An 11154-nucleotide genomic window follows, 5' to 3' on the forward strand; every position below is an offset into this window, starting at 1 on the left:
ACTCTTTTTAACCATTGCACACGTTATGTATGAAATGAGCTGAAAATAACAAAATGCACCTTTAACACACATTAAAATAATACATTCAAGACTTCAGAGTATCTGCCTTGTTATGAATTAACTTCTTTAGCAGGCTTTAACACACAGTGCATCTCAGAATAAAACAGAAAATACACACACAGAGCAGCAAAATAAATAGCTAATAATCCGAGCAAAATAATAGCTTTAGCTCTTAACACAGACAGTGAAAAGTAGCCGTAAGTCACATTCATGTTTTTTACAAGTTCTCCGCCATTTCATGGACTGATAAACCATGTAGCTACTGCTGTTAGCATTCGCTAGCTAGCGCGAGCTAGCTCGCTCAGGTAACTCACCAGTCTCTGCCGAAAACAACTCACAGGTCTTCAAACACTGCTCCGCTTCCGGTAGGTATAGTTTCCAGAGTTCTTCTGTGCTCCGAAGTGAGTTAACAACCGCTATTTGTTTAATAGATTGTGACTTTCTTCTCTATTCTCTATTTCTCATCTGCTCGTTGACTCTGCTGTTCTGCCCGCATTTCTCTCGCTCTCGTGAGAATAGGGTGGAATTACTTTCACTCACAAATAAGACTGAGTGTGTGCTAAATAAATATAATTACAGAATAATAACCAAATGAGAGTTAATAAATAAAATAAACATTTTCAAAGAAACAATAATATTACCAGTCCCAATTTTCTACTGGGTTTCATATATATATATATATATATATATATATATATATATATATATATATATATATATATATATATATATATATATATATATATATATATAATATATTATATATATATATATATATATAATATATTATATATATATATATATATATAATATATTATATATATATATATATATATAATATATTATATATATATATATAATATATTATATATATATATATATATATATAATATATTATATATATATATATATATATATATATATATAATATATATATATATATATATATATATATATATATATATATATATATATATATATATATATATATATATATATATATATATATATATATATATATATTATATATATATATATATATATTATATATATATATATATATATATAATATATATATATATATATATATATATATATATATATATATATATATATATATATATATATATATTATATATATATATATATATATATATATATATATATATTATATATATATATATATATATAATCCATATATTATCCTATTTATTGTGTAGCAGCATTTAAATATGTAATCATTCTTCTTACACAGCATTGACATTGTATATTGAGTATAAAAATGAGGAGATGAGAAAGTATTATGAATTCAATTGACAACCGTTTTATTGCAGGCTGAAGCAACATGCTATATTTCACACTCAACACTAGAGACTTTAGTTTCTAGGGTCTTTATTATTATAAAGCGGTCTGTCTGTAGAGGCCTTTAGCGTACTTCTTCTCAAGAGCCTTCTTAACTCTTAATACAGTATGTAGTGATATGGAATATGTGTTGTCTTTTCATGGTTTTGAAGGATGCATGTCAGGCTTCTGCATCACCCTCAAGGGATTTATTTCTCTATAGTGACCGGCCCACTCTATGTTATTCCTTACATGTTCATCACATAATACCAAAGCTGTTTAAAAATGTTTCATGTGCAGCATTTAGGTCTTCTATATACACTCCATTCCATTTGACCCTTATGAGATAGTATCATAGTTTATTTACTTCCTAAGTATTATTAAATAATTCCACATTTGACCCCGGTGTTCTGTTCACCAAAGTCACAAGAATATTTCTCATCCTTTCCATTTCACCTACACATTCCAGTAAATCATCAACTACATAAAGGACCACAGGCCTCTCACTCATAGTACCTTTCTTCATTTCACCATATATCAGACAATTAGTATATATATATATATATATATATATATATATATATATATATATATATATATATATATATATATATACATATTTAATACATGTTAGTGTTAATTAGTGTATATTAGTGTTAATAACACTATGAATGCTTTTAACATTCTTTATGGGGACCAGGAAGGGGGCGGAACTTACCATATATGGAAGAATGTGTGTGAATCAACTGGCTGCAATACTTCATGGGGGCCGATAGGGGGCGATAGTGAGAAATCTGTGTGTGTGTTTCCCGACTGAAAAACATGACTTATGGGCCGAAGCTTAAAACTTCACAGGCACCTTCAGAATGGCTCCAGCATTCATTTAAGAGGCATTGTCTCGCGGGGACCTGCATTTTGGTCCCCATGAGGTTGGAGGTCCCCATGGCGTGACTGTGTAAACAGATCAATGTCCCCATAAAGATAGGAATACCAACACACACACACACACACACACACACACACACACACACACACACACACACACACACACACACACACACACACACCTGGGAAAAACAAACGCTAAAGTACAGGGTTGGAACTGGTACAACAAACACTGAAAGAAGGAATACTTTACACCAGTGCTAGCAGGCGTTGTTTGTTAATTGCATGTATATTCTGAGTATTTCAAGTATTATTGCTCTCAAAATGTATTTGACTTTGTTTTGCCTGCTGTAGGGTTTAACAATGTGAGTTTCAAGCAGTTTCAGGCACATCAAATGCAAAATATCTTACTTTTTACAAAATTCCAAATGTGATATTTCCTACTGACACATGGCAGTGTTCAGTAGTCTGTTATCCATCTGGGAGTTAAAGATAGGTAATTATTTATTTACACAGCTACTTATACAGTGATTTTAATATCAATATACAGCATACAATGTTTTATTAGTTCCCTTTATTTAAGCAGGTAAAGACTCATTGAGATTAAAATCTCTTTTCCAAGAGTGACCAAGACGGCAGCAGAAACAGTTACAACAGCAAACAAACAACAACAAACAGCATCACACACTATAGTCAGGGACACAAATAACACACAACATAAACTCAGGAACACGACAGGTCCGGAGAATGTAAAACCTTTCACTACTATTTGATTAAAAACAATCACATTGGCCAAGAGAACTAGTTTGTTGATCCTTTAAAATGGAAGTCAATACCCCCAGAGCAGGGTTCAGCAACCCGCGGCTCTACAGCCGCATGCTGCTCTTTAGCGCCGCCCTAAACGGACGTGTGTTGAGCTGATGCAAGGAAGCTGAGTGTGATGAGACTCGTCAGAGACCACGCTGGAGCTCTGAGAACGCTCTGAGAACGCTCTGAGAACGCTGCTCTATGGGGGCTGGGACGATCTGCATCTCTCCTGACACACTCAACTATCACAGGTTTCACATTCAGAGAAACTTATCTATGACAGTTTCCTTTCTTCCCACATTTCTGCGTTGCTGCTTTTTTCCTTTCCTTTTTCTACATTGCAGGAGTGAAGTTTTTTTTCTTTTTTTATAAAACCAATTCCACAAACTGAGCGTAGCTAATGGCAAATGCAAACATACAATTTGACAGGTGAAATATGTTCCCATGTGCAGATTCTGATGAGGTAACCACGGTGTGCTCATTGGTGAGGAGCTGCCAGGGCTGAGCGGAGCCTCAAACCAGTAAGTTTCTAGAAGCCAGAACGCTGACCTCAGTGCTCCCGGTTCCACAGAAACACTCACTTCTTTGAAATCCACCCCCACACTTGTGTTTTCACACTTAATGACAAAATCATGACCCATATTTCCCCTGAAGCTGGGGCCGAGTCTAGCATGAATTGTTCTTTGAAAAAAGAAGAACTCAAGGGGCAAGAAATGTTTTACACATGATGGCTGCAACTTCAGGTAGACGTTGCTAGTTTTAAAGTCAGAATTAGGGGGGCTGCAGTACTTGTGGCTCATTCAACAACATATAAAGATCAGAGAAATTCCACACCCTAAAATTAATTTTAAGTTCATTTTGCGTTGGGGTCCCAAAGCCTGAATAAACGTGTTCAAAGTTAATCACCCTACAGCAGGTATATATATTATATATATATATGATTGAGAAAACTCCATTAACAGGCCATAATAATCTACTTTTGACAATAACTATTTAGTCTACAACTCTACATAAATGATTCCCCTGACGTGAGTCATGTGACTAATGTCAACTTTAGGGCAGAAAAACGAGCTAGCTAGCTGTTTAAGAAAATAAAATTCGTTACAAAATTGACTTGTCTATCTCCTATTTAACACTAGTTAGACCTGATGGATAAATTTGTGACAATAATGAAGCCTAAAGCTGGAGATTGTAACGTTACAGCTCGGCCTAACGTTACTCCTTCCACGTCTGACGAGGACAAAGTTTCATCAACCGTAAACACATTAAGCTAAAAACCCAGTCAGGAATTGGTTAATAAGGTGATATAAGCAGAATAAAACACATTAAAAAGTTTTTAGAAGCCAGGCTTAAAACTTGACACATTAAAAAAAGGGAAAAAATAAGAATTATAAGCGGGGGTCCCTGCTCTGTTTTTCTCTCATCCAAGGGTCCCTGGGATAAAAAAGGTTGAAGACCCCTAATAATAATAATAATAATAATAATAATATTAATAATAATAATAATAATGATAATAATAATAATAATAATAATAATAATAATAATAATAATAATAATAATAATGATAATGATAATGATAATAATAATAATGATAATAATAATAATAATAATAATAATAATAATAATAATAATAATAATAATAATAATAATAATGAAACACCTGGGTTCCTTTTATTTGATTCTGAAACTAAAAATGCATGCTGTGTACCCAAAATATTTTTTCTTTCACGTTGCAGCTGCTCACAAGTCAGCAACAATATTAAAATGTGCACACAGAGCGACTTAGACCCATGACGTTTGAATGTGGTGTGTGGGAACAGGGAAAGGTAAGACCTGCAGGGGGGGACTGGGACTGGACTGGGAACGGCTCCAGTCATACCAGCTCCATTTAGTGAGAGTTATAAAAGTCCCTTCACGGGCAGGGGCTGATGCTCAGCTCTCAGTCTGCATTGGCTTTTCACAAAGGAAATCTTGACTCTTTGCTAAAAGAATTCTCTTCTTTTTCACATTGTTAGTTCTAGATCATTCAAATAAAGAACCAAAGCCAGCGATGATGCATATAGTCCCCTCCCTAGATGTCAGATACAGAACTCTGCTAGTGTATAGTTATCTAGTTAGAGGTTAATGGCTCCAGGATTTAGAATATTACAGGGTTAGTGGCAAGGTCACCTTCAATACTTATCTAGCGCATAATCCAGCTAGGAATTCACACCCTGCAAAAAAAAAGAAGATGATAAACATTTGTACCTATTAGGCTACATGTTTTTAGCTCCAGTATTCCGCATACATTTACTGCATTTCAACTCAAATCTCTGAATTTGCTTTACTCAGACTGTTTCTCTACGTATCAGCAAGAAAACAACTAGCAATTTCTCCTGTCAAGATAATTGCATCTTATTATGGTACTTGCCTGCTGATCCCTTGCCTGGTGACTTGCAGTGAATGTGCCCGAGTCAGCAGGATGGCATCTCTGACCGTAGCGAGGAGCCGAGCACACACGCCTGCAGCATTTCTCTGCATTGTTCCATCTGTCACACAACAAAACCCAAGTGCTTCTGCCACAGAACAACAGCCGAGAGGAGCGCGGAGCAGCAGGCCGCCAGGGCAGGTCACAACCGTGTTGCTGCACAAGCTGGTTAGTCATGCAAATGTGCTCATATTTTGCCCAGATCTGTCTTTTTTCTGCGTTCTAATTCAAATAATACCAACCAACATGGAGGCCCGTCTGTTGGACGTCAGCAGACAGCTGGCTCTGGGGTGAGTTAGCGGCTCTGCAGCCGCATCTGGGACAGACTCGTGTTCTGCTGCATGAGGCCCGACGTATTCACAGTGGTGCACCGAGTTTGTGACATTTCCAAATCTCAGGACTACACTCTCAGAGTGAGAAAACAACCTCTGTTTAGAAACAAGAGAGCATCATTCAGGCAGAACTCGAGTTGTAAAAAAAATCAGGGGGGATGGTGGATGTTATCATATGGGGACAGATCATTTGTGCTGATTACAAATAATATAATATATTACAAATAATAGCAGTGACCAAAACAGCTGCAGAAATACTGCAGGAATGACATAGCAGCAGTTAAATGCAGCCTTCTGTAAGCTTTAAATATCCACTGGGCTTACATCAAATACATCAAAACACAACAATAAAAAACACTTTTCTGAACTTATCAATATGACTCTGTCCTTCACAGGATAAGTAACATGGATCACTGCAAAAACTCACAATCTTAACAAGAATATTTGTCTTATTTCTAGTTAAAATGTCTCATTTTAGTAAAAAAAATCTCATTACACTTAAAACAAGACTCATCAATGCAAAAAACAACAATTTTCACCTGTTTTCAACCTGTTTCTCATTACAAGCAAAAAAATCTTGTCCCACTGGCAGATTTTCCTACTTATTTTAAGAGAAAATTTACTTGAAACAGGTGAAAATTGTCAAATAAGTTATTTTTCTGGTGTTATTTTTCTGGTGATGACTCTAAATGTTGAAATAGCAGTAAAACCACATTCATTGATGAAATGACATAAGGGATGGAAAGGGGGGATGGCAGTTTTACAGGGGGGATGATTTGGACCGTTTTTATTTCAGGGGGGGATGATTTGGACCGTTTTTATTTCAGGGGGGGATGCCATAGCCCCTCACCCCCCCTCAATTCGAGTACTGCATTCAGGCAACACCTGGTGAGAGCACTGACAAACAAATGGATGCTCGTTTTAATCAATTAAAAATACAATATCCAAGAATACTGTTTCTCAGAGCGCATTAACCCCTAGGGAATGTAACATCATGTCCCATGTCAAGTGTCCAGTCATGCTGCTGACTGCTTTTTTTAAATTAAATTCATTTTGAGTTTCAGTCTTTTCTTTGAGATGGCCATCATTGTCATTTCATCTGTTATACACATAAAACTAAATTAACAATGAATTACAATTTTTCGTGACATTGTCATTCTTTTCTTATCTTTGTATTTTCTGATCATGCTACGATTAGAACAAAGCCAAAAGAAACATTTATTATTAATTTGTTGATTATACTGGCAAAATTCCACATCCACAAATTCAATTCAATTCAATTTTATTTATATAGCGTCTAATACAACAGAGTTGTCTCTAGACGCTTTCCAGAGACCCATACCCAGAACATGACCCCCGAGCAGTTATTACATAAACAATGGCAGGTAAAAACTCCCATAGTGGGAGAAAAACCTTAAGCCAAACAGTGGCAAGGAAAAACTCCCCTTTAGGAGGAAAGAAACCTTGAGCAAGACCAGGCTCATAAGGGGGGACCCTCCTGCCGAGGGCCAGACTGGTGGGTCAGGGACGGCAACAGCACAGCAGGCAGGTGGAAGCAGCAACGGGATGACCGGGGGTGGGGACCGCAGGCCAGCACGCAGCTCCCGAAGCTCCGGCCCAATCGAATTCGAAACAAATCCAAATTCTTACACAAAAAACCCTCTTTTTTTACTTTTCATTGTGAACTCAATCAGTATCTGGACTCTATTAAGTTTTCTACTAATTCAAAAGCAATCAAAACCATAAATGTATGTAAATGTTTTGGCTTTCTGTTATAATTTCATCCCCCCTGGGGATAATGTGGTTATAATGTGTTGTGCTTTTTGTTTTGTTTTTTATTTTGAGTTATACTCTTTATATGTTATAATTAGGGCCCGAGCACTTGCAGTGCGAAGGCCCTATTGTATCTGTAGGAATTATTCTTCTTCTTCTTCTTCTTATTGTTCTGACAAAAGGAGGGCCTTTTTGCCCCCCTAAACGTGCCCAAAAAGTCACCAAATTTTGCATGCAAGTCAGGCCTGGCGAAAAATTTGATATTTAATGGTTTACATTAATGGGCGTGGCAAAATGGCTCAACAGCGCCCCCCGGAAAACTTTGTGCCTCAAGCCCCACAATGCGGTTTGTCGTACATGCACGAAAATCGGTACACACCTGTATCATGGCCCAACTTAAAGAAAAGTCTCTGGGCGTCATGTCGAGAAACCGAACAGGAAGTCGGCCATTTTGAATTAATCGTGTCATTTTGGCGAAATTTATGCCATTCCTTCGGCAGTTAATACCGCCCGAACCGTAACGTGCACCCAGGTGTGTTATACATCAAAATGTGCGTCTCCATCCTCCGACACCACGCATTACTTTTCTCTTTCAAAAGCGTTACCGTGGCGACGCTAGACGCCGAAAAGCGCGCCCACCCTTCATCTGATTGGTTCAGACAGAAAAAACTTTGCGCCTCAAGCCCCATAATACGCTTTGAAGTACATGAACGAAAATCGCTACACACCTGTATCATGTCGCAACTTAAAGAAAAGTCTCTTGGCGCCACGGCCGAAACCGAACAGGAAGTCGGCCATTTTGAACATTCTGAATTAATCGCGTAATTTTGGAGCAATATATGCCATTCCTTCGAGAATTAATACGGCCCGAACCGTATCGTGAACCCAGGTGTGTTATACATCAAAATGTGCGTCTCCATCCTGCGACTACATGCATTACTTTTCTCTTTCAAAAGTGTTACCGTGGCGGTGCTAGACGCCAACAAGCGCACCCCCCCTTCATCTGATTGGTCCATATTTGATAGTTCCCCAAAAGGCACCAAATTTGGCACGCAAGCCAGGACTGGCGATAAATGTGATATTTCATGGTTTGCATTAATGAGCGTGGCAAAATGGCTCAACAGCGCCCCCCGGAAAACTTTGTGCCTCAAGCCCCACAATACGGTTTGACGTACATGCACGAAAATCGCTATACACCTGTATCATGGCACAGCTTAAAGAAAAGTTTCTTGGAGCCATGGCCGAAACCGAAAAGGAAGTCGGCCATTTTGAAATCTGATTGGTCCATATTTCATAGTTCTCCAAAAGTCACCAAATTTTGCATGCAAGACAGACTTGGCGATAAATTTGATATTTCATGGTTTGCATTAATGGGCGTGGCCTAACGGCTCAACAGCGCCCCCTAGAATACTTTTCTCTGCCATAACTTTTGAATGGTTTGACATAGGAAGTCGTGGGTGGTGTCATGGGACTCTGTATGGAGTCCTTGAGCTTCGTTGGTCTTAATTAGCCCCGCCCCTTCTTCTGATTGGTTGTCCCGATTTTCTGCTATATCTTTGGAATGGTTTGACATAGAGAGTCGTGGCTGGTGTCATCAGATTCTTTATGGAGTCCTTGACCTTCATTGGCCTGAATTAGCCCCGCCCCTTCTTGTGATTGGTTGTCCCTTTTTTCTGCTATAACTTTTGAATGGTTTGACATAGGAAGTCGTGGGTCGTGTCATTTCTGATATGCTTATGGGGGGCGGTGGCCGTGAGTGCGAGGGCCCGTTCATCGCTGCTTGCAGCTTTAATTCAACTTGAAATTGCATAATGTGAAGATTTGTAATCATTGTACTTTTTGCAAATGTTAAATAAAAAAAAAAAAAATCTTTGTATTTAATATAAATATGTGTAATTACATGATTTGACTTCCTAACCACCGGATTTCATCCACCCAGTTTTCTCACTGCTCCCAGCAAGGATTGCGTCCACATCAGCTGTACGGCTTCCCATGTGGCTTTTTAAAAAAAAATAAAAATAATTAATTAAATAAAGATCACAGCTATTTGATACCTTGTTAACTAAGAACTTGCATACAACTTCTGCTCATCTTCCTGACTGCAGCTGAACTTGCATACAGCTACTAAATATGATTGAAATATCGATTTAAGTATTGAGCAGAGCAACGTTTGTCCCTGATCAAAATGAGCCACAGTTCAGTTGAGCTGTTTTTGTCAGAGTTTTGACGACAGCAGCAGCTGCACACGTGGTCCCGGGCCGGGGCCAGGGCCCGCACCGGGGCCATGGCCCTCTGTCTGTCCCGGGTCAAACCCTGGATGTGCAGGAACAGCTCTGCCCCACCAGTGTGGATGAGAGCGACTGGAGTTTTTGGTTGGCAGCTATTTCCCCCTGCTGGTCAATGTTTGAGATGCAGGAACATGCGACCCTCGATCCGGAATCCTGAGGGAATCGGAGTTCCTGCCTTCTCCAAGTACATATCATGTATTATATACAGTACTGGAGTTGAGGGGGATGAGGGGGGATGGCATCCCCCCTGAAATAAAAACGGTCCAAATCATCCCCCCTGTAAAACTGCCACCCCCCCTTTCCATCCCTTATGTCATTTCATCAATGAATGTGGTTTTACTGCTATTTCAACATTTAGAGTCATCACCTGAAAAATAACACCAGAAAAATAACTTATTTGACAATTTTCACCTGTTTCAAGTAAATTTTCACTTGAAATAAGTAGAAAAATCTGCCAGTGGAACAAGATTTATCTTCTTATTACAAGCAACAAATCTTGTTCCACTGGCAGATTTTTCTACTTATTTCAAGTGAAAATCTACTTGAAACAGGTGGAAATTGTCGTTTTTTCCACTGATGAGTCTTGTTTTTAGTGTAATGAGATTTTTTTTTACTAAAATGAGACATTTTAACTAGAAATAAGACAAATATTCTTGTTAAGATTTTGAGTTTTTGCAGTGATCCATGTTACTTATCCTGTGAAGGACAGAGTCATATTGATAAGTTCAGAAAAGTGTTTTTTATTGTTGTGTTTTGATGTATTTGATGTAAGTCCAGTGGATATTTAAATCTTACAGAAGGCTGCATTTAACTGCTACTATGTCATTCCTGCAGTATTTCTGCAGGTGTTTTGGTCACTGTTATTATTTGTAATATATTATATTATTTGTAATCACCACAAATTATCTGTCCCCATATGATAAAATCCACCATCCCCCCTGATTATTTTTTTCACAACTCGAGTACTGGTTATATACAAGTCTATTTCCTTCAGGTAATAAACTATTTTAATGAGAAAAAACAGTGACATGTGTTACATTACAGTTATTTATTTAAACGTTTTGTGATTCTCTTCCTCCGATATTTCCTTGAAATAAAAAGTTCTAAATATACAAGATAATGAATTAATCATTGTTTTTCAGGTTTCATTTGTATTACTAAAGAAATAACGTCATGTGTTTATTTGTCTTCAGAGAACCAT

Source organism: Cololabis saira, chromosome 1 (assembly GCF_033807715.1).
Source record: "Cololabis saira isolate AMF1-May2022 chromosome 1, fColSai1.1, whole genome shotgun sequence".
Taxonomy (NCBI): domain Eukaryota; kingdom Metazoa; phylum Chordata; class Actinopteri; order Beloniformes; family Belonidae; genus Cololabis; species Cololabis saira.